The sequence below is a fragment of the Pinus tabuliformis genome, chromosome 3_1 (genome assembly GCF_031772625.1).
Source record: "Pinus tabuliformis cultivar Carrire ecotype Pingquan chromosome 3_1, CPIR1, whole genome shotgun sequence".
In the NCBI taxonomy this organism is placed as follows: domain Eukaryota; kingdom Viridiplantae; phylum Streptophyta; class Pinopsida; order Pinales; family Pinaceae; genus Pinus; species Pinus tabuliformis.
The window spans coordinates 606,420,343-606,439,967 of record NC_142301.1 but is presented as its reverse complement, the minus strand read 5'-3'; the positions used below and the strand labels follow the sequence as shown (position 1 = coordinate 606,439,967).

Genomic DNA, 19,625 nt, shown 5'->3' with positions numbered 1-19,625 from the left:
AAACATTGTAGGTTATGCATTTTAGGTCACGGGCTGAATTAGCCTAGTTTTGAGGGTAATATCCAAGGATAAATAGTATATCGTGTGGGAATATTTAAGCATGTATGTTACAACTAGAGTATTTTAAAAGCACTGCTTGAATTGAAACTTCAACCCAATTTTTGCATTGTGAGCAGTTTAGCAAGCTGAAACACTAACAACTTGTTTCTATTTAACAAAGTTTAAGTGTTCTATGAAGCATACATGACTTGACATGCTTTATTAGTGTCTCTTTTTTCTTAGATTCCTTTCATTTTTGTTTGAATGGTCAATTATCTGGTGCCACTTTTATATTACTTTGGGCATGATTCCTATCTTATATATGGCTTTGAATTAGAAATCTCTATGTCTGATGGAGGTGTTTTCTTGATTTGGGTAGGCGATGTGCTATCTGGAACATCATCAAATGGCGTGCATCATGCTGTTTTACTTGAAGAATGGTTTGGATTTCATTGGTGGAATGGACGTGTTCCGATCCTAGTTCTCACCATAGTCCTTATTTTAGCTCCGTTGGTGTTTTTCAAGAGAGTGGGTAAGTCTACTTTGCTCATCCTGATAAGCATTTTTTAGCACTGATTTTCAGATATATCATATTTCATTTGGGCCTTTTCAGGGATTTAAATGTCTAGTAACTGTTGTAATTATATGAGATGATTCAACATATCTTGGGAATGTCACATACTGATGGCATCTGCTTAACGATTTGTCTGACTTTTCATGTTGCCCTGTTAGAAATGGCATATGGCATATACATTCAAGGATGTGGATCATGGGTTACTCCTTAGGAGTTGTGATGTTCAAATCTTGATGCCTATATTGATGTGTTCATTTCCATGAATTTGCAGATTCTTTGAAATTCACTTTTGCATTACCAATTGCACTTGCTATTGTATTTGTTGTGATTATGGCTGGTATTACGATTGTAAAGTTGTTCAGTGACACTGTCAAAGCACCAAGATTGTTACCAGATATTGTGGATTTTACTTCGTTCTTGAAGCTTTTCACTGTGGTACCAGTTATTGTCACTGCTTACATCTGTCATTACAATGGTATGGATTATTTTTCTCCATCTTTGGTCCTGCGGTGTAGTATCTTAGAGTTCATTAGTTGAATTTGCATTTAAAATTATGTTATAATGAATTGTGATGTCTTTGCGCCATGCAATTCATTCCATATAAACTGAACTTGAGGACCCTTCAGAAATGCAGCCCATTGTTCGCACATCATTGGCATTGTGCTCAATTGTATACATAAGTACAAGCTTTTTTGGCTTTTTCTATTTGGAGACCAGACCATGGATGATGTCCTGGCCAATTTTGACACCAACTTGGAAGTTCCCTACAGTGTTGTGCTGAATGACATTGTTTGTGTGACCTATGTTGTACATCTGATGTTGGTCTTTCCTCTCATTTTTTTTGCCCTAAGACTTAATCTTGATGGGCTTGTCTTTCCAGCGAAAAATTATCTTGTTTTGGATATTAAGAGGTTCATTTTGATCACTGCTGGGTTAATTGGAATCATTTTCATTGGGGCATCATTCATACCAAGTATCTGGGATGCATTTCAATTCACAGGGGCCACAGCAGCAGTTTGTATTGGGTTCATCTTCCCAACTTGCATTGCTCTCAGGTAGAAAAAAAAAGGTTGTTTTTCATTTCTGGTTTCGTCTTTCACCTTGCTTGTATGTAACTTCTAACCTCAATTATTTTTAATTGCAGAGACACCCATGGAATCTCAACCAGGAAGGACATATTTATTGCATTGTTCATGATTTTTCTGGCAGTAGTTTCAAGTTCAATTGCTATAGTGAGTGACATTAATTCTTTGTTCAACAAAAAGGAGGAAGGCCCTCCACGATCTTGAGAATGATTTTTTATGAGGAGCAGGTGGTGCACATACATATAAAGATTATTTGGAATAGAACCGAGAAAAGAACGCTGATTTGGGAATTTGCTTGTAGAATTGTGAAGAGTGGATAAACTTTTGTAAAGCCTTGTATCATCCTGCCATGGTCGCTCGACCTTCTAGTTAAAGATACTACTGTATTTGTAGTTGTAAACATTGAAAAGGAATATAGTTGATCTCGCATCAATGATTGAGCGATTCAACTAATCATCCATGAATAGTTGAGAGCCTGTCAAGCAGAAGATTGAAGGTCTGGTTTCTGTCAATAATATTCAAACTCACATAAGTTTGAGGTGCACTGAAATGCATCCCACTGCGTGTGATGATTCCATTTCTCTTCAATAACTTCTCACAATCTTCATCCTCCTTTCCTTCACATTTTAGCCCTGCAAAAGTTGCATTGATACAGACGGCCAGAGTAAGAGTAATTAGTCCATTTTTCCAAGTATTTTCATTTCAACCATTTAAAGTAGAGACATCAACTTAGTTCCACCATTCATTGATGTTTCTACTTCAACAGACAGATAGACCCATTTGAAATATACATACCTTACATGACATGCATAAGTACCAGTCAAACTTCAAGCCATTGAGTACACATGCACACAAAAACAAGCATACACATACAGACCCAGAGAAACAGAGTACAAGTTCTGCCAACATTCAAGTTACAAGTGAGAAAGAAGAGGTAACACAGCAAATTGCATATAATTGTAAAATAATCAACATTACTTACCCAATCCGACTTCCTGCATGACCTGTACTTTTAGATACCGTGAACAGCATAAGATCTTGATCTGCAGGAGCAGTGATAGAGGTGTAATGTGGCCAGTGATTGGCTAAATCGTAAAGAAAAGTTGATGTTGGGTTCAAGCAAGCTAGCAATGGAAGAGAATAACAAAGCTAAAAAGTTGTGAGGTAAGAGACGAATGAATGTAAAAAAAAATAGAACTAATACAAAACTAACTGACCTGAAAGAAATTCAGTGAAATCTTAGTGGGAATGCCAAGATCCATGGATTAGATCCGATGAAGTCTTTTTATTGAAACAAGGGTTCCAAATCAATTCAAAATTGAAATAGGGAGACTAAGGAGAGAGTGCCAATCTAGATCTAGGTGGGAAGGTATACTCCAAAGGAAGCAAATCTGAACTTCATTTAAAAAAAAAACTAGTGAGTGATCCAATTAGCTTAGAAATAAATAAAATTTAATGAAGAAACAAGTCTAAATCAATACTCTGAAAAAAAAATGATGTATTTCTAATCCTCTCAACAAACGAACCTAGTTGACAAATGCAACAACCTGAAAAGAAATTAAACCAAAAACAAATGATAATTAGAGAATACAATAACATTAAGGGAAAATGACTTACTTTGTTGCAGTGGCCAAATCTGGGTTTAAATATTTTTATCTCAGGTAAGTAACAGAGATTATTTCTCCAAGAAACATTATGGTTTCATTGACAACAAAACGAGGTTGGTGAAGAAATGTATTATTTACCAATAAACGAGAAACGTGTACAGAATCACATCATTGGTAACTTAACAACCAGGTCGATGCAATGAAATTATATTGAGATCCATGTTTGATATCCAGCACTCATATCGCCTCATTTTTTGTGAGTTTTGTTTTTCCATGAGTCAAAAGTTCCACTCTTTTTTATTGTTTATTTGAAAAGAGATAATCATCCAAAACTCCAAAAATAAATTCCACAGGCAAAGTTCACCTCCAATAAACAGAACTCTGACTTCCATCATAATTCTAACTAGATTTAAGGCCAAATTTACTTAGGAAAATAGGGTAGTTTGAATACTATTTATCCTGAGCTCAACACACTTTTTCTTGACTTATAACTACCCACTGAATCTATTTAAATATATAGAGGTGCCTTGTGTGTGGTAAGAAATATGAAAAAACATGACATTGGATTGTCTAGAAAAGATCTGTAAGGCAATCTAGGAAGAAACATGACATCGAATTTGTCTAAAGAAGATATGTTCGGCACTTATTTAAGACTGAAGAGGTGGCTTGTCTGTAGGGAAATCTGATTAGATTCAAAGCATTGTGATCAGACTGGATATTATTAGCCATCCACAGTTTTAAAGTTTGAAAGTCTGAATTGGTTAATATGTAGGTATGCATGGCTTACTCTTTCAGACAAGCATATGACTATTCACAAGATTTAGAAAGATAAAATTCCGAGATTTATTAAAAGCAAACCCATGCAATCATTTGCCAAAGATGATTCCATTAATCAAGAACATGATATTGGAAGGCTCGAAGACGATATTAGAATACAATTTAGCAAAAAAAACATGACATTGATTATATCCAGAGAAGATCTGTCCAACAATTTGGGAAGAAACATGAGATTGGATTCATTTGGAAAAGATCTGTCCAACAATTCAAGCCCTAGGGGAAAAACAAGATAACTAAGATGTTTCAAGAAGATAAAACGCCAGTAGAGAAAGATTTCATCAGACATAGGTTCGAGTCAAGTAGAAAGGAGAGTAGATGTGGTGAACGACATCAACGAATGTGCCCCCACACAATGTAAAAGCCGAAGAATCAACCAAGAGGCAAGAAATGATACCAAGGTAAGTGAACAGATTAATTATGCTACTTTGCTATTTGAAGTTAGAATGTAGACGCTATTTGAATAGAATTTATAGAGTTTTAATACCCTTTTATTTACACACTCTATAGTAGTCCTTTTCTTCTTAGCTATCTGAATTTTGTTATTTATATTTTTATAAGTTGAAGGTTGAGTTTAGGTTGGGCTAGTTTCATGCCAGGTTCAACTTTATGTTGGATGGAAGAATAATCTATTTAATTGTGTGATGTTGTCATTAAAAGTATCTAATGTTTGATCAAGTCTGGATGTTCCATAGGAGAGTTTCAATCCTCAACCCTTCACCAAGAAATTTAAACCTAGAGCCTGATAAAGATTAAACCCTACAAACAAACAAAAATAATTTTCACATTTAAATATGTCCTGTGCTTTAAATTCACATAAACATGGTGAAGTTTTCCTTCTATTTGTATATTTTTCAACATCACTTGATAGTCACGTAATGCTAGGGAAAATAGAAAACCATTAATCAGCATTTGTAAAAGTCAGTCTGCAATAAAAGAACAGGGTGGTTCCATGAAGATAATGAATGAGGGAACTAAACAATTGTCTAGACAAGTCAGTGCAGCTTGACAAAATGACTCTCCCTGCCCTTGAATGTGGCAGAAGATTGTATATTTTTCAACATCATTTGGGAATTTTCTTGTAGAATTGTGAAGAGTGGATAAACTTTTGTAAAGCCTTGTATCATCCTGCCATGGTCACTCGACCTTCTAGTTAAAGATACTACTGTATTTGTAGTTGTAAACATTGAAAAGGAATATAGTTGATCTCGCATCAATGATTGAGCAATTCAACTAATCATCCATGAATAGTTGAGAGCCTGTCAAGCAGAAGATTGAAGGTCTAGTTTCTGTCAATAATACTCAACCTCACATAAGTTTGAGGTGCACCAAAATGCATCCCATTGTGTATGATGATTCCATTTCTCTTCAATAACTTCTCATAATCTTCATCCTCCTTTCCTTCACATTTTAGCCCTGCAAAAGTTGCATTGATACAGACGGCCAGAGTAAGAGTAATTAGTCCATTTTGCCAAGTATTTTCATTTCAACCATTTAAAGTAGAGACATCAACTCAGTTCCACCATTCATTGATGTCTCTACTTCAATAGACAGATAGACCCATTTGAAATATACATACCTTACATGACATGCATAAGTACCAGTCAAACTCCAAGCCATTGAGTACACACATGCACACAAAAACAAGCATACACATACAGACCCAGAGAAACAGAGTACAAGGTCTGCCAACATTCAAGTTACAAGTGAGAAAGAAGAGGTAGCACAACAAATTGCATATAATTGTAAAACCAACAATATACTAAATTACGAAGCCCGGGAAGAATGCTAGTAAAGAGTAGATTTGGAATTACAGGTAAATACCTCTCTGTCCCAGTTAGTCCTATACGTGATAAACATAAGAATTAGAGTCTGCAGTACTATTCCTCCAATCATGCCACCCAAAAATACCTCTATACTCACTAGGGATGGGCATTGCCTGCGAGGTCGGCATCAATCCCATAGAATCACAATACAACCCAAACAATTCTACGTAGAGAGGAAGCAGTTTGGGGATGGGATTCTTCAAAACATGAACAAGAAGGCCTAAATCCCAGCAGCTCGACTAGAATACATTTCTCTTTGCCTCCTAAAGTTGTAAATGAAGGTTTCCCAGCACCCTGTAATGACATAATTCTCTCACATACACAAAATCTAGTATCAGAATGCAGTTTAGGATATCAACTGGAACATTTTGGCAGTACGGAACATTCCCCAAAAAACTCTAATTTACTTGAATGAAAACAAGAGCACAAAATCCAGTTTGCCCAAATGAGAACAGACATAAATGGCCAACAATGGCTTGCAAGGTCAGTGAAAACATATGGAATGTCTACTAAGTGGTTCCAGTAAATGGGGCATTGATTTCAGTGTTCAATATATTTTTATTCTTTATCAAAGTATTTTTTTGCTCTATTTGCTTTTGTCAATTTATGCCTTACGGCGTTTCCTTTGCAACATCTGGTGCAAATGCTAGTTAAATAAATAGTTTCACTAAATAGTTTCACACATTGTCTAAGGATAATGTTTTGCATTTTTATTAAGAATACATAATTAAATAAATAGTTTCACAATGAGCTAGTAGTTACTATCTCAAATTTAAAGACTTGTATTTTTAGATTTTATTCTATAATTGTGATTGATTCTCTTCTTATTTTATAATGAATATCTTTTTTCTTTTCTTATTTTATAGTGGATATTTTTTTTTAGCTTCAAAAAATTATATTACAAATTTACATAGTTTTAAACAAAAACAAATTATAATATTAATATGCTTTAACATGTTATTAGAAAATTAATATTTTTTTATAAAATTTAATGATTAATTCAGTTCAATTTAGAATGATAATCTTCTTTTTTTCTAATTAAAACTTGCAACAACACAAGCACTGCAGGTTAACTTAGTCCTTGCCACTCAACTTCAAAATTATGGGAAAATTTGCATAAAAAATAATAATTCACATTGGTCAATGTTAGTTAAATTAATAGTGGTTAATAAGAAAATGAAACCCTATAATCTTACTTTGGGGCAAATTAATAAATTTGAGATTTGAAGTAGATAAATTAATTGATTTTTCGGGCACATCAACTTACATAAATAATTTTGGTTGGTAGTAACCACCAATAAGTCTACACATTTACAATTTTACTCCTATATAAGTGCTGGGGAAAACATAAATAATGGTAACAAATAACTCTTAATAAATATATTTACTAACATCTTATTCCTATTCATTTTTTATGCAAAGACTTGGTTAATTAAAGTGAGAAGTAACTCATAGTAAATATATTATCTACTTCCTTCTAAATTTAAAAATAAAAAATCACTACACTACTATCTAAAAATAATGAATAATATTACAACCATATCCATAAATTATAATATAAAATATATGCGACAATTATTTATATAACATTATTTTATGTAAAAACTACCATAAAAATTTCATACAATAAAAATTCCAAATTATAATCTAATTAATTATTTGAAAATTATTATATTTAATAATATCCTAAACCTTAAAATGATGGATAGGAAAAACAAGTAATAGTTAACAGATTTTCAATGATAGGTAAACTAAATTTGAATTTCCAAGCCTGCTTGCGCGCTACTGTGCTGCGGTTGGACTAAAACTATCGCAGTGATTAAAACCCGTTACATCAAAACATCGTAGTGGTTAATCCCTGTTACATCAAAACTCATTCAATTGCCCTAACGATTTATTAAGGAATTAAGTGTTTGTTGTGGATAAAGATTCACGCTCCACTGTAGGAAGAAAGAAGCTCAACATAGTGTTTTTGCACCAGATTTTTTATATGAAATTTTTTGGGATGCCTTCTTTTTGGAGAGTGCATAGACCCGACTCTCGGTGTCACGCCCCTACACCTGCGGTAGTCTTCCAACCGCTTGTAGCAAGGTGCGGCACCACCGAACGCGTTCTTTTCACCAATACTAACATTCGTGGACTACGCCTACTTTCACATTAACATACTTAGCTTGTGTTTCGCAACTAAGTAAAACCAATTATCCTTTATACTTAATGAAGCCCATACTCATTCATTATCATCATGCAATTAAACCAAGAACAACAATTGCAACAAGTATAAAGGGGAGGGGCAACTCCCCGTAATGTGAGTCTGCCCGACAATATATTATATCAGTTTTCAATAACACAATCATCAAGTATACTTGGCAAAACTCCAAGTCTATACTTAGAATATTTTACAACCAAGGCATAGAACAGCCTTTTACAATCATGTGCACCCTTGCACAAAGAGTAGTGCTCACCCGAGCCACTTATCCCTCTCTACCAAGTCCTGCACATACAACCCGAACCTCTACACTTCAACCGGCATAAAAACTCCAAATCTGCACTCAAGATAACCTACGCATGAGGTATGCGCAGTCCTTTACCCCTCTTGCGCAGATTTTACCTCTGCTCCTTATGCGTAGAAGTGAATGTGTGATTCGATGGATTAATGAGCCTCATGCTCCACATATTTATATACATCATACGTATTTTTTAAGGGGGGTGTGCAGCCCCATGGCCGACCCCACAAATGTGCACATACGCCCACATGTCTCCTTATTACAAGTTGGCTTCATATAATTTTAACTTCGCATATATATGTGCTTCATGTCCAACACTTAGTCGCATAAGTGTCCCCAACGTCGCATATATTGTCACATTATTTCCGCACTCCATCGCAAGTCCATCGTTCAGCGCGCCCGCGTGCCCGCCCGCGCCCATGCACGATCGTCCACAGGCGCCCGTCGCACCAATGTCTGGAGGTCCTTACATCCTCCTCCACCTGAAATCGTTGTCGTCCTCAACAACATACCATCCTGGTAGCCATCCACCAAGATCATCACTCATCTGTGATATGAACTCCTCTTTGCAAGGCAAACATCCTTGCAACATCTCCATCATGCTTCGACTTAGTGACCAACTGCCACCAAGCTCATCATACCAAGGTATGCACCTCAATGGTATGCTCTCCATCAGATGTCATCTCGATCCATGATTATTGACCTCCTGTCTTCATCATGTGTCCCCATGTGAATTGTTGCCATGATACTCCAACAAAATGATAACACATCTCTGTACACTTCGCGACCCCATGTTTGAACTAGTCGGATGGCCAGTCCAACTGCCACGCTCAAATCATGAAAGTGAACATCCTCATGCCATCATCAGTCGTTTCTCAAAACATCCTGTCACATCCTTGACTCATCAAGAATCTACCTCCATAATCCATGCTCAGGTCCATGGAACTCCATCCACCTCATCTGGAACATGCTGTCCATGATGTTTGGCGTCAATGTGCTATATGAAATCAACCACATCTATCCCAACATCATCATGTGTGTGTCCTTCATATGAAGAGACCATCTCATCAAACCGACTCTTGATGTGCCACATCTAGGTCCATGAAGCAATCCTTCATCATATCTACAATGTGCCATCCCTCAAGTCTGCCATAGAAACAAGTATGCACTTGTCTCACCTATCCATGTGTCAAAGTAGTTGAGTCTCGGCTCAACCCATGCCCAAGTCAAGGCATCATCATCATCGTTGCAACTCCATCACCTCAAAGTGTCTCATACCGATCCTCTACATCAAGTCACTCTTCCAAGCCATGCCCATACATGTACTTTGGAAGTATGCATCCCATACTGCATCAAAGTCCCTTGACCTCAGCTCCTCAATGCATCAAATCCTCTAAGTCCACCATGTATGAAGTCCCTAAAAGTCACAACAATCTCATGTCATCATAAGCTCCATGAGTCATCTCCAACCAACATCTCCATGTAGTAGGAATGCTCCATAATCAGCTCACAAATCCAACCAAGTCCATGGTCTTGTTGTACAAGAGTGCACAACCTCTCCATCGACTCATAAGTAACAAGTCTCCATGTCACATCAGCAAATCCATCTGCACAACATCCTTGCCTTGGCACTCCTCCTTGGATGTCCATGACACCTCTATAAGTGCTCCTACATAATGTCCCTGCATAAGACTGCCATGCTTCATGCCTCCAACCTGATGTCCATGACTATGTTGCCCATGTAGTCCAACCAAGTAGACTCATCACAACAATCGGTCATCCTCATCCAAGTCTACAATCTTCGGTTTAGTGAACTCGGTCACCCAACCATATCATCATGTCATGAGTCCATTCATCATAGCTCCTCCACCAAAGTGTCCACCAAGACTATCTCTTAGTCTCGGCCATGAGAAGTCCACCCAAGAGTGTGCCCTCCAATCTGTCCATGAGTCATGCTGGGCACTTAGCCATGTGGCTAAAGCATGACCCATTCATCCACAACGATCATCATGTTCCTCCCTTGTCAAGGGCATTTGCACCTTCTATCATAAGGTCACAAACAACCCCAACAAGTCCTGCAACAATCAACAATCCTTGCTTCTCCATACAAGGCTCCATCATAGTCATCCATGGTAAGATCCTCCCTAGCATAGGCAAACTGGCTTTGCCCTTCCCTGCATACGGTCCATCTACCAAATCCCAAATGAAACACAAGTATCAACACTTACTTCATCATCATGAGGCTCTTCCTCATTCATCCATGTCCACAAACTGCACAATCCTGGTCCAACTTGATCATCCTCAAGTTCATCTTCCATCATGGCTATGTTTGCAACATCTTCATCTACCACGGCTTCTTCTTCCTTGTTAGTACAATCTGCAACTTCATCTTGCTCCATTGTCCAACCGAGTTGAAGAAGCTCTTCTTCAATATTCTTTTCCAAGGCTTCAAGCTTCTCTCGAATCCGGGGATTCTCTTCTTTCAACCTCTTCAACCTATATAAGGTAAGCAAGAGCTTCCCTTCACCTTCTCTCGAACTTGCCATGCCTTGTCGTTCAGCTTGGTCCAAGCACTAAGCTTCACCTCTGCTAAACCTGCTTCCACTGTCACGAGCAACCCTGCTCAAACCGAGTCTTGAAACTACCTTCAAATGCTTCAACACCTGAACCTTGTTCAAGCCTCAATATCACCTGTCATCAACTTCAAACATTCACGAGAAAACCTTGCTCTCCAGCTCCAACCAAGCTCTGATACCAACTGTCACGCCCCTACACCTGCGGTAGTCTTCCAACCGCTTGTAGCAAGGTGCGGCACCACCGAACGCATTCTTTTCACCAATACTAACATTCATGGACTACGCTTACTTTCACATTAACATACTTAGCTTGTGTTTTGCAACTAAGTAAAACCAATTATCCTTTATACTTAATGAAGCCCATATTCATTCATTATCATCGTGCAATTAAACCGAGAACAACAATTGCAACAAGTATAAAGGGGAGGGGCAACTCCCCGTAATGTGAGTCTGCCCAACAATATATTATATCAGTTTTTCAATAATACAATCATCAAGTATACTTGGCAAAACTCCAAGTCTATACTTAGAATATTTTACAACCAAGGCATAGAACAGCCTTTTACAATCATGTGCACCCTTGCACAAAGAGTAGTGCTCACCCGAGCCACTTATCCCTCTCTACCAAGTCCTGCACATACAACCCGAACCTTTACACTTCAACCGGCATAAAAACTCCAAATCTGCACTCAAGATAACCTACGCATGAGGTATGCGCAGTCCTTTACCCCTCTTGCGCAGATTTTACCTCTGCTCCTTATGCGTAGAAGTGAATGTGTGATTCGATGGATTAATGAGCCTCATGCTCCACATATTTATATACATCATACGTATGTTTTAAGGGGGGTGTGCAGCCCCATGGCCGACCCCACAAATGTGCACATACGCCCACATGTCTCCTTATTACAAGTCGGCTTCATATAATTTTAACTTCGCATATATATGTGCTTCACGTCCAACACTTAGTCGCATAAGTGTCCCCAACGTCGCATATATTGTCACATTATTTCCGCACTCCGTCGCAAGTCCGTCGTTCAGCGCGCCCGCCTGCGCCCGTGCACGATCGTCCGCCGGCGCCCGTCGCACGAATGTCCGGAGGTCCTTACACTCGGGGTCGAAACAACATCTGCAACATTCAAGAATATAGCAGAGGCCGTCAAGAAGAAGCTAAAAAGTTGAAACTCTGTCTCTTAAGGGAAACCCATCCACCGAATGAAAAGCATACCTTCTTGCATATTAAATATGTGTCAATTTTGGATTATAAAAGAAAATGCAATTATAAACCCTACCTTCGGCGGCATTGGGCAGACAGACAAGGAAGCAACGAAAAGGAGATGGATAAAAGGCAGAGGCCTGAAGGATGCTGCAGTTACGGCAAAGCTCAGTATTGAACAGAGGATGTGCATTGTAAACCCTTGCTCGCTGATAAAAATGACAATGTTTATATTAAAAGAATAAAACCCATTGGTCAGCTCTACGAAAGAGAGTCTGAACCAGGAGAGTATGGCTCTGCAGAACACTCTACATTGTTCATCAACGCTGCACATTAAATAGAATGCATGGTTTTAGGGAAGTTAGAATAGCATCTTAGGAAATAGAAATTAATTCCTATCTTGAGGCTACGTGAACCAACGCTACCTACTCTAGGATATTCTCTATTATCTTCAACACTCCCCCTTAATGGAGAATGGGTTTACATATATGCGTAACATCTCCCTAAACATTTGAAACTTTACTTTTCCAAGAGGCTTAATGAAAATGTCTGCAACATTATCACATGTATTATAATATTCCAGATGAATTTCTTCAGATTGCACTTCCTCCCTAACAAAATGGAATTGAGTATCAATATGTTTAGTGTTTTTGTGAAACACCGGATTGTTGGCCAGCTTGATTGAACTTTGAATGTCGCATCTGATTGTTGTTGCAACTGTCTATTCTTCCCCAACATCCTGGAGAATTCTCCGCAACCAAGCTGCCTTGCACGTTGCTGCACACATGGCTTGATACTCTGCTAAGGACAAGGAGACTGTGTTCTACTTCTTGCTACTCCAAGTGATCACCCCGGATCCAAGACTGAATGCATAACTTGTTATAGATCTGCGATCATCTACATTTTCTTCCCAATCTGAATCTCCAAACCCTACCAATCTAACATCAGAAGAGTCAATGTAAATAATTCCATAATCTACAGTACCTTGTAGATACCTCAAAACACTCTTCGCTGCATTCCAATGGCTTTCGAGTGGCTTAGACATAAATTGGCTTAACATGCTCACTGCATAAGCCAAATCAAGTCTAGTGGTGGTTAGGTAGATCAGACTCCCAACCAGTTGTCTAAAAAGTGTTGCATCCACTGCTTTTGAGCCATCCTCACTGCAATTTGATGTTCTGCTACAATGGTATCAGTGCAGACTTACACTGATCCATTCTAAACTTTTCTAGCAGACCTTTGACATACTTCGCTTGGGACAGAAATTTTTGACCTGAATCTCTCCAGATCTCAAGACCTAAACAGTATCTGAGTTCACCAAGATGCTTCATCTCAAACATCTGTGACATTTGTTGCTTGATTTCATCAATTAGATATATAGCATCACCTGTAATTATCAAATCATCTACATATAATGAAATCAGCACTACACACCCTTGTTCATCTTTCATGGTGTAAAGATTAGGGTCATTCTTACTTCTATTATAGCCAGCTTGTAGAAAAAATGTATCAATTTTCTCATACCATGACCTAAGAGCTTGTTTTAGTCCATAAAGTGCTTTCTTCAATCTACAGACTAAATGTTCTTTTCCTTTTTGGACAAACCCTTCCGGTTGCTCTAGATAAACCTCTTCTTTCAGTTCTCCATTCAAAAATGCAGACTTTACATCTAGTTGGTGCATCATCCAATGTTTCTTAGTAGCTAAAGCAATTAACATTCTAATAGTATTCAATTTAGCTACAGGGGCGAAGGTTTCTTCATAGTCTATCCCTTCCTTTTGTGAGTACCCCTTTGCAACCAGCCTAGCTTTCAGTTTTTCTTTAGTTCCATCTGCATTAATTTTCGGTTTATATAACCATTTGCAACCTATTGTCTTTTTTCCTCTAGGAAGTTCAACCGATTCCCAAGTGTTATTTCTGATTATTGAATCATATTCCTATTCCATGGCTATTTTCCATTCACTTCTTTCATTTGCTTCTTTATAACTAGATGGTTCAACAACATTCATTATACTAGTTATAAAATCATTTTACCTATATCTTGCAGTTATTTGAGCTTTCCTACTTGATCTCCTGAGTGGTGGGGTAGTGGTTTCAAACCTTATTTCTTCCTACTGCTGTTGTTGTTGTTGCTGCTGCTGCTGCTGTTGTTGTTGTTGTTGTTGTTGTTACTGTTGCTGCTGTTGCTCATCCTCTGCCTTTGTTTGTTGCTGACCCTAACTATTCTCTGATTCTTCTTCTTCAAAGTACGGGATGTCCCATCCATCATAGTGCTCATCAGGTTCTTCATTATCTTGCTCATGGAATTTAACATCTCTACTAACAAATATTTTGTGAGTAGAGGGATTAAATAATCTATATGCTTTATATGACGAACAATACCCTATAAAAGTACATCTGATGGCTTTTGAATCTAATTTCTTTCTGTCTTCCTTTGGTATGTGGGCAAATTCTTTACATCCAAATATTCTCAAGTGTTTTACTGCAGGCTTATATCCATATAAAGCTTCAAAAGAAGTTTTAAACTCAAGACTGCTTGTAGGACTCCTATTTTTTAAATAAACTGCAGTATTCACTGCGTCAGCCCAAAAACTATTCAAAATATTCTTACCTTTCAGCATACTTCTAGCACATTCCACCAGAGTTTTGTTCTTCCTTTCTGTTACTCCATTCTGCTGTGGAGTACAGGGTACTGTAAACTGTTGCAAAATTCCATGATCTTCACAATATCTGATGAGTTCATCCTTCCTGTATTCTCTCCCTTGATCAGAACAGAGAATTTTTATCTGTTTCCCTGTTTGTCTTTCAATCATATTTTAAACTACTTAAAGTATTCAAATGTATGACTCTTCTTACTTAAGAAATACACCCAAGAAAACTTCGTACAATCATCAATAAATAATAGAAAATACAGTGCACCTCCTAAAGATTTGTCTGCATGGGATCACAAAGGTCTGTGTGCACTAACTCCAGTATATCTCTCTGTTTCTTTTCTACTCTAACACAGAATTCTTCTCTATGCATTTTTCCTAAAGTACATGCATCACAATCATTATGTACTTGTTTTAGCATAGGAATATCTCTTACCATTTCTTTCCTCTATAGTAACAACAAATCATTGTAATTGATGTGGCCAAATCTCTGATGCCAAAGCTCTTCTATAGTCAGGCTCGCTGCTGTCAATGCTCGAATCGATGCAGGTCTCACATCCAACTTGTACAATCCCCCTATTTGGATTCTCGTAACAATTGTCTTCATTCCATCTAACAGATCTTTAATGTAGCAGTTAGATTTTAAAAATTCAACGTTCAAATCTTGATCTGTAATCATAGATACAGAAATCAAGTTCTTTGTTATGCCAGGCACATACATAACATTATAAATTTGTTTGATATTACCATTAGGTAGAATGACAAAAACTTTCCCACATCCTTTGATTTGATGGCTTCTGTCATCACCTAGGTAAATCTGTGCGCCTTTGTTGATCTCTTTAAAATCATCCAACCAGTGCTTGTTCCCTGTCATGTGTGTTGACGCTCCTGAATCTACATACCAGATGTCTGCATCAACATTGTCATCACGATCTGCCATGAACAATTTTAAATTCTGCACCTGATCGCCATTTGCGAGATGACCTGCATGTCTTTTTAGCTTCTGTTGTTCTTCATGATATTTCTCTTTCCTACACTCCCTGGCAATATGACCCAATTTTCCACAATAAAAACATTTAGTTTCAGAGTAGTTTTTATTGGGATGCATACCTTGAGTCGAATTTGGCCATTTATGTGAATTTCCTCCGTTTTGTTGTTGTGGACCTTGTTTCCCTTTGTAGAAGTTCTTCTTCGCCATCAATGCAAGATCGACACTTTGGGGCTTCAGAGTCGATCTCCTCTCTTCTTCCTGCATCAGTATACCTGTCAGCTCTTCAAAATGCGAGATCTTCTCTTTGGCATTTATCCCAGTGATGAACATTTGATAATCATCAGTGACACCATTCATTGTAATGGTTACAAGATCTGTATCGTTCATTGTATGACCAATATCTGATAATTTGGTTTTCAGATCCTTGATCCTTGCTACAAATGAAGCAATTGTTTCATTCTCCTCCATCTTTATTGATAGGATCTTACTCTTGAGAAACAGAAGATGATTTGAATTTCTGATCTTGTACAATTCCTTCAGAATTTCCTGGATCTCGTTAGCTGACTTACCTTCTCTGATGTGCGGTATAATGCAGTCTTTCACTAACATCTTTAAAATTGTCCTTGCCCTACTTTCTCGTTTCTCCCAATCTGGGATTGATGTTGATCCAGCCGCAGACTTCGGCTCATCCCCATTCACAATCGTCCAAGCACTCTGTGCTTCTAGTAGAGTCTGCATCTTGAACTTCAAGTTTGCATAATTGGAACCATCGAGCTTGTTATGCTTGTTCATACATGCTTCAAATATATTGTTATTCATCTTGGCGATTTAGAAAGAAAAAAAAATTGACAGGTAAAAGATGTTAAATTTACCCCAGATCTGTGACAGAGATAGATCACTGTTGTTTGATTTCGCAGCACAGGCGCAGATCACCGTGGCTTCCTTCTCAGCCTCCAGACAACCTTCTGTTGTTAGCTTCAGCCTTGTTATTGGCTTCCCCACGTAGCTTCTCTGACAGCTACAACCTTGTTCTTGGCTTCCTCACACAACCACAACCTTGTTATTGGCTTTCCTTTATCGTCGCAGAAGTCCCTGTCTGTTCTGCGACATCATCGCAGAGGTACACGTCTTTCCTGCGACGATCTGCAACGAAAAATTTGTGCAGAGTGCTCCAATGCCCTCATCGCAGAGGTACACGCCTTTCCAACGACGATTTCGGAATTGTCGCAGTTATCCGCCTTGCAACTGCGATGATCTCGGCTCAGCGAACCACTCACCAGTCAGTGTACAGGTTCTTCAGTCCTGACACTCTGATACCATGATAAAAATGGCAATGTTTGTATTAAAAGAATAAAACCCACTCGTCAACGCTACGAAAGAGAGTCTAAACCAGGAGAGTCTGGCTCTATAGAACGCTCTACATTATTCATCAACATCACACATTAAATAGAATACATGGTTTTAGGGAAGTTAGAACAACATCCTAAGAAATAGAAACCAATCCCTATCCTGAGGCTACGTGAACCAACTCTACCTATCCTAGGATATTCTCCATTATCTTCAACACTAGCAACATCATAGTAAAAAGATCGTGTATTTCTTTGTAACCAAACTCTATCATTCATTCCTCTCACCATTAAATAGTCTTTGAATTTTTAAATCTGGACAGGGCTTTCTCCAGTGTAGTCCTGTGCTTAACATATGGTGTGGATTCAAGTAATTTGTTGTGCCCTTTATACTCTACACGCACAACCAATTTTTAAGGCTCTAGGAGAATTGCTTGCGCAGATATTCTCAGTGGTGAGAGCTTTTAGTGGCACACATAAATGCCACAACATTTTTCCAAAAAAACACACCATTTTTGCCTACACTTATTCTATTTAATATTTATGGAAATAACATTCAATAGGGGCCAATGTGTTGATTTCTAAAATACGCTAAAACCATAAGAGAAAATTGTCTTCTCACTAGTTAAAACAGATAGTTTTGGTATCAAAGCATTTTTATCCTGTAAATGCAAGCCGGGAACAAAGATCCATGACTACACGTCAGGGATAAAACAGATAATTTTAGTATTAAAGCACTACTTGCATCTTGGAAGTGCCAAGCTCAGAACAGAGATTCATGACCCACCGGTCAGAGGTTAAAACATATGATTTTGGTATCAAAGCATTCGCATCATGGAAGTGTGAAGACGGGAACCGAGATCAATAAACCACAGGTCAGATGACCATGCGAAAAGAACTGTGAAGGAGGCACAACCATCAAATCAGCAGTATATATCAGGGTTTCTCTGGTAGTGTTGGAGGACAACAAGAGGAGGTAAAGGCATAAACCGGAATGATATGCAGTCACGGCAAGACACAGCTCTGAACATAGGTTATACATTGTAAACCTTGTTGCCAACATTATGGTGTAAAAAGACTATTTCTTTGTAAATCATTCTTCTCCCATTAGTAGCGTATAGTCCTGGAGTATTTAAGTACCCAAGGTTTTTCTCCACTTATAATACTGTGCTTAATTATACTGTGGATTTGTTTATTTTGTTGTTACATTTTCAGTGTTCATGCAAGGTTTTTGTTACTGTTCCAGGGGAGCTGTTTGCTCAGATGTTGCTGGTTGTAGCGGCTTTTAATGGCTCAGATATTTGTCACAGTATTTTTCCAAGAAAGCACACAGTTTTACCCCCAATTATTCTATTATAAATGGAAATAGCATTCATACTGGGGCAATGTCTTGATTTTAAGATATTTTAAAACCATTTGAGACAATTTTCTTCTCACTGGTTAAAAGAGATAATTTTGGTATCAAAGTATTTGTACCTTGGAAGTGCAAACCTCGGATCAAAGATCCATAACCCACATGTCAGAGAGTCATGTGGAAATTACTGGAAAAATGTAAGAAACCTTATCTCTGTAGTATTATTAATCGGAGTTTCTCAGCTGACAATGGGGTCAGAGAGGAGGAAACAGCGACAAGGAGATAGAGAAAAGGCAGAAGGCATAAAGACGCTGCAGTGACAGCAATATGCAGCACTGAGAGAGGGTTGTACATTGTAAACCCTTTGCCACCATAATTAAGGTGCAAGAAGACCGTATTTTTCTCTGTAAATCATTCTTCTCTCCATTAAAATTGTTCCATAGTTTTTAATCATGTAAGGGTTTTTTACACTTATAATCTTACACTTAACTCACACTGTGGTTGATTAATTTTTCTATTACATTTTAAGTGTTTGTGCAGAGTTTCTGTTATACTTTTTTCACAGAGTTTTTTGCTCAGATCATGTTGGTTGTAACAACTTTAATGGTACACATATCACATAATTATTTTCAATAAAATACGCCATTTTGCCTATGGTTTTTCTATAATAGTATAATACATATGAAAATAGCATTCAGTTTGCACAATGTCTTGATTGTTGAAAAATGGTAGTTGCGGTCAGTATTTTCATTGTCAAATTCAAAGGAGGAATCATGTATTTGCCAAGTGTCCAAGTTGGCCCAACCATTTGAATGGGTTTGAGCCCAAGGTCAAAACCCACATCTTGACTCATATATCTATTGGCAAAGCTCTTCAACAACATGGTGAAAAATAGAATTAGTAAGTGGGCGGAAGTCAAAGAAAAAAAGGTAAAAGGGCAAGCAGGATTTAGGCCTAAACATTCTACAGTAGATCATGGTATCACGTTAAGACATATTATTGAAAAGGTTTGGGAGGGCAAAGAA

At 37.8% G+C, this 19,625-nt stretch overlaps 1 pseudogene; it reads left to right on the top strand.

Moving 5' to 3' along the window:
• Positions 1-384: 384 nt before the first annotated feature.
• Positions 385-2,052, top strand: LOC149188466 (amino acid transporter AVT6A-like; annotated as a pseudogene).
• The last annotated feature ends 17,573 nt before the right edge of the window (positions 2,053-19,625 follow it).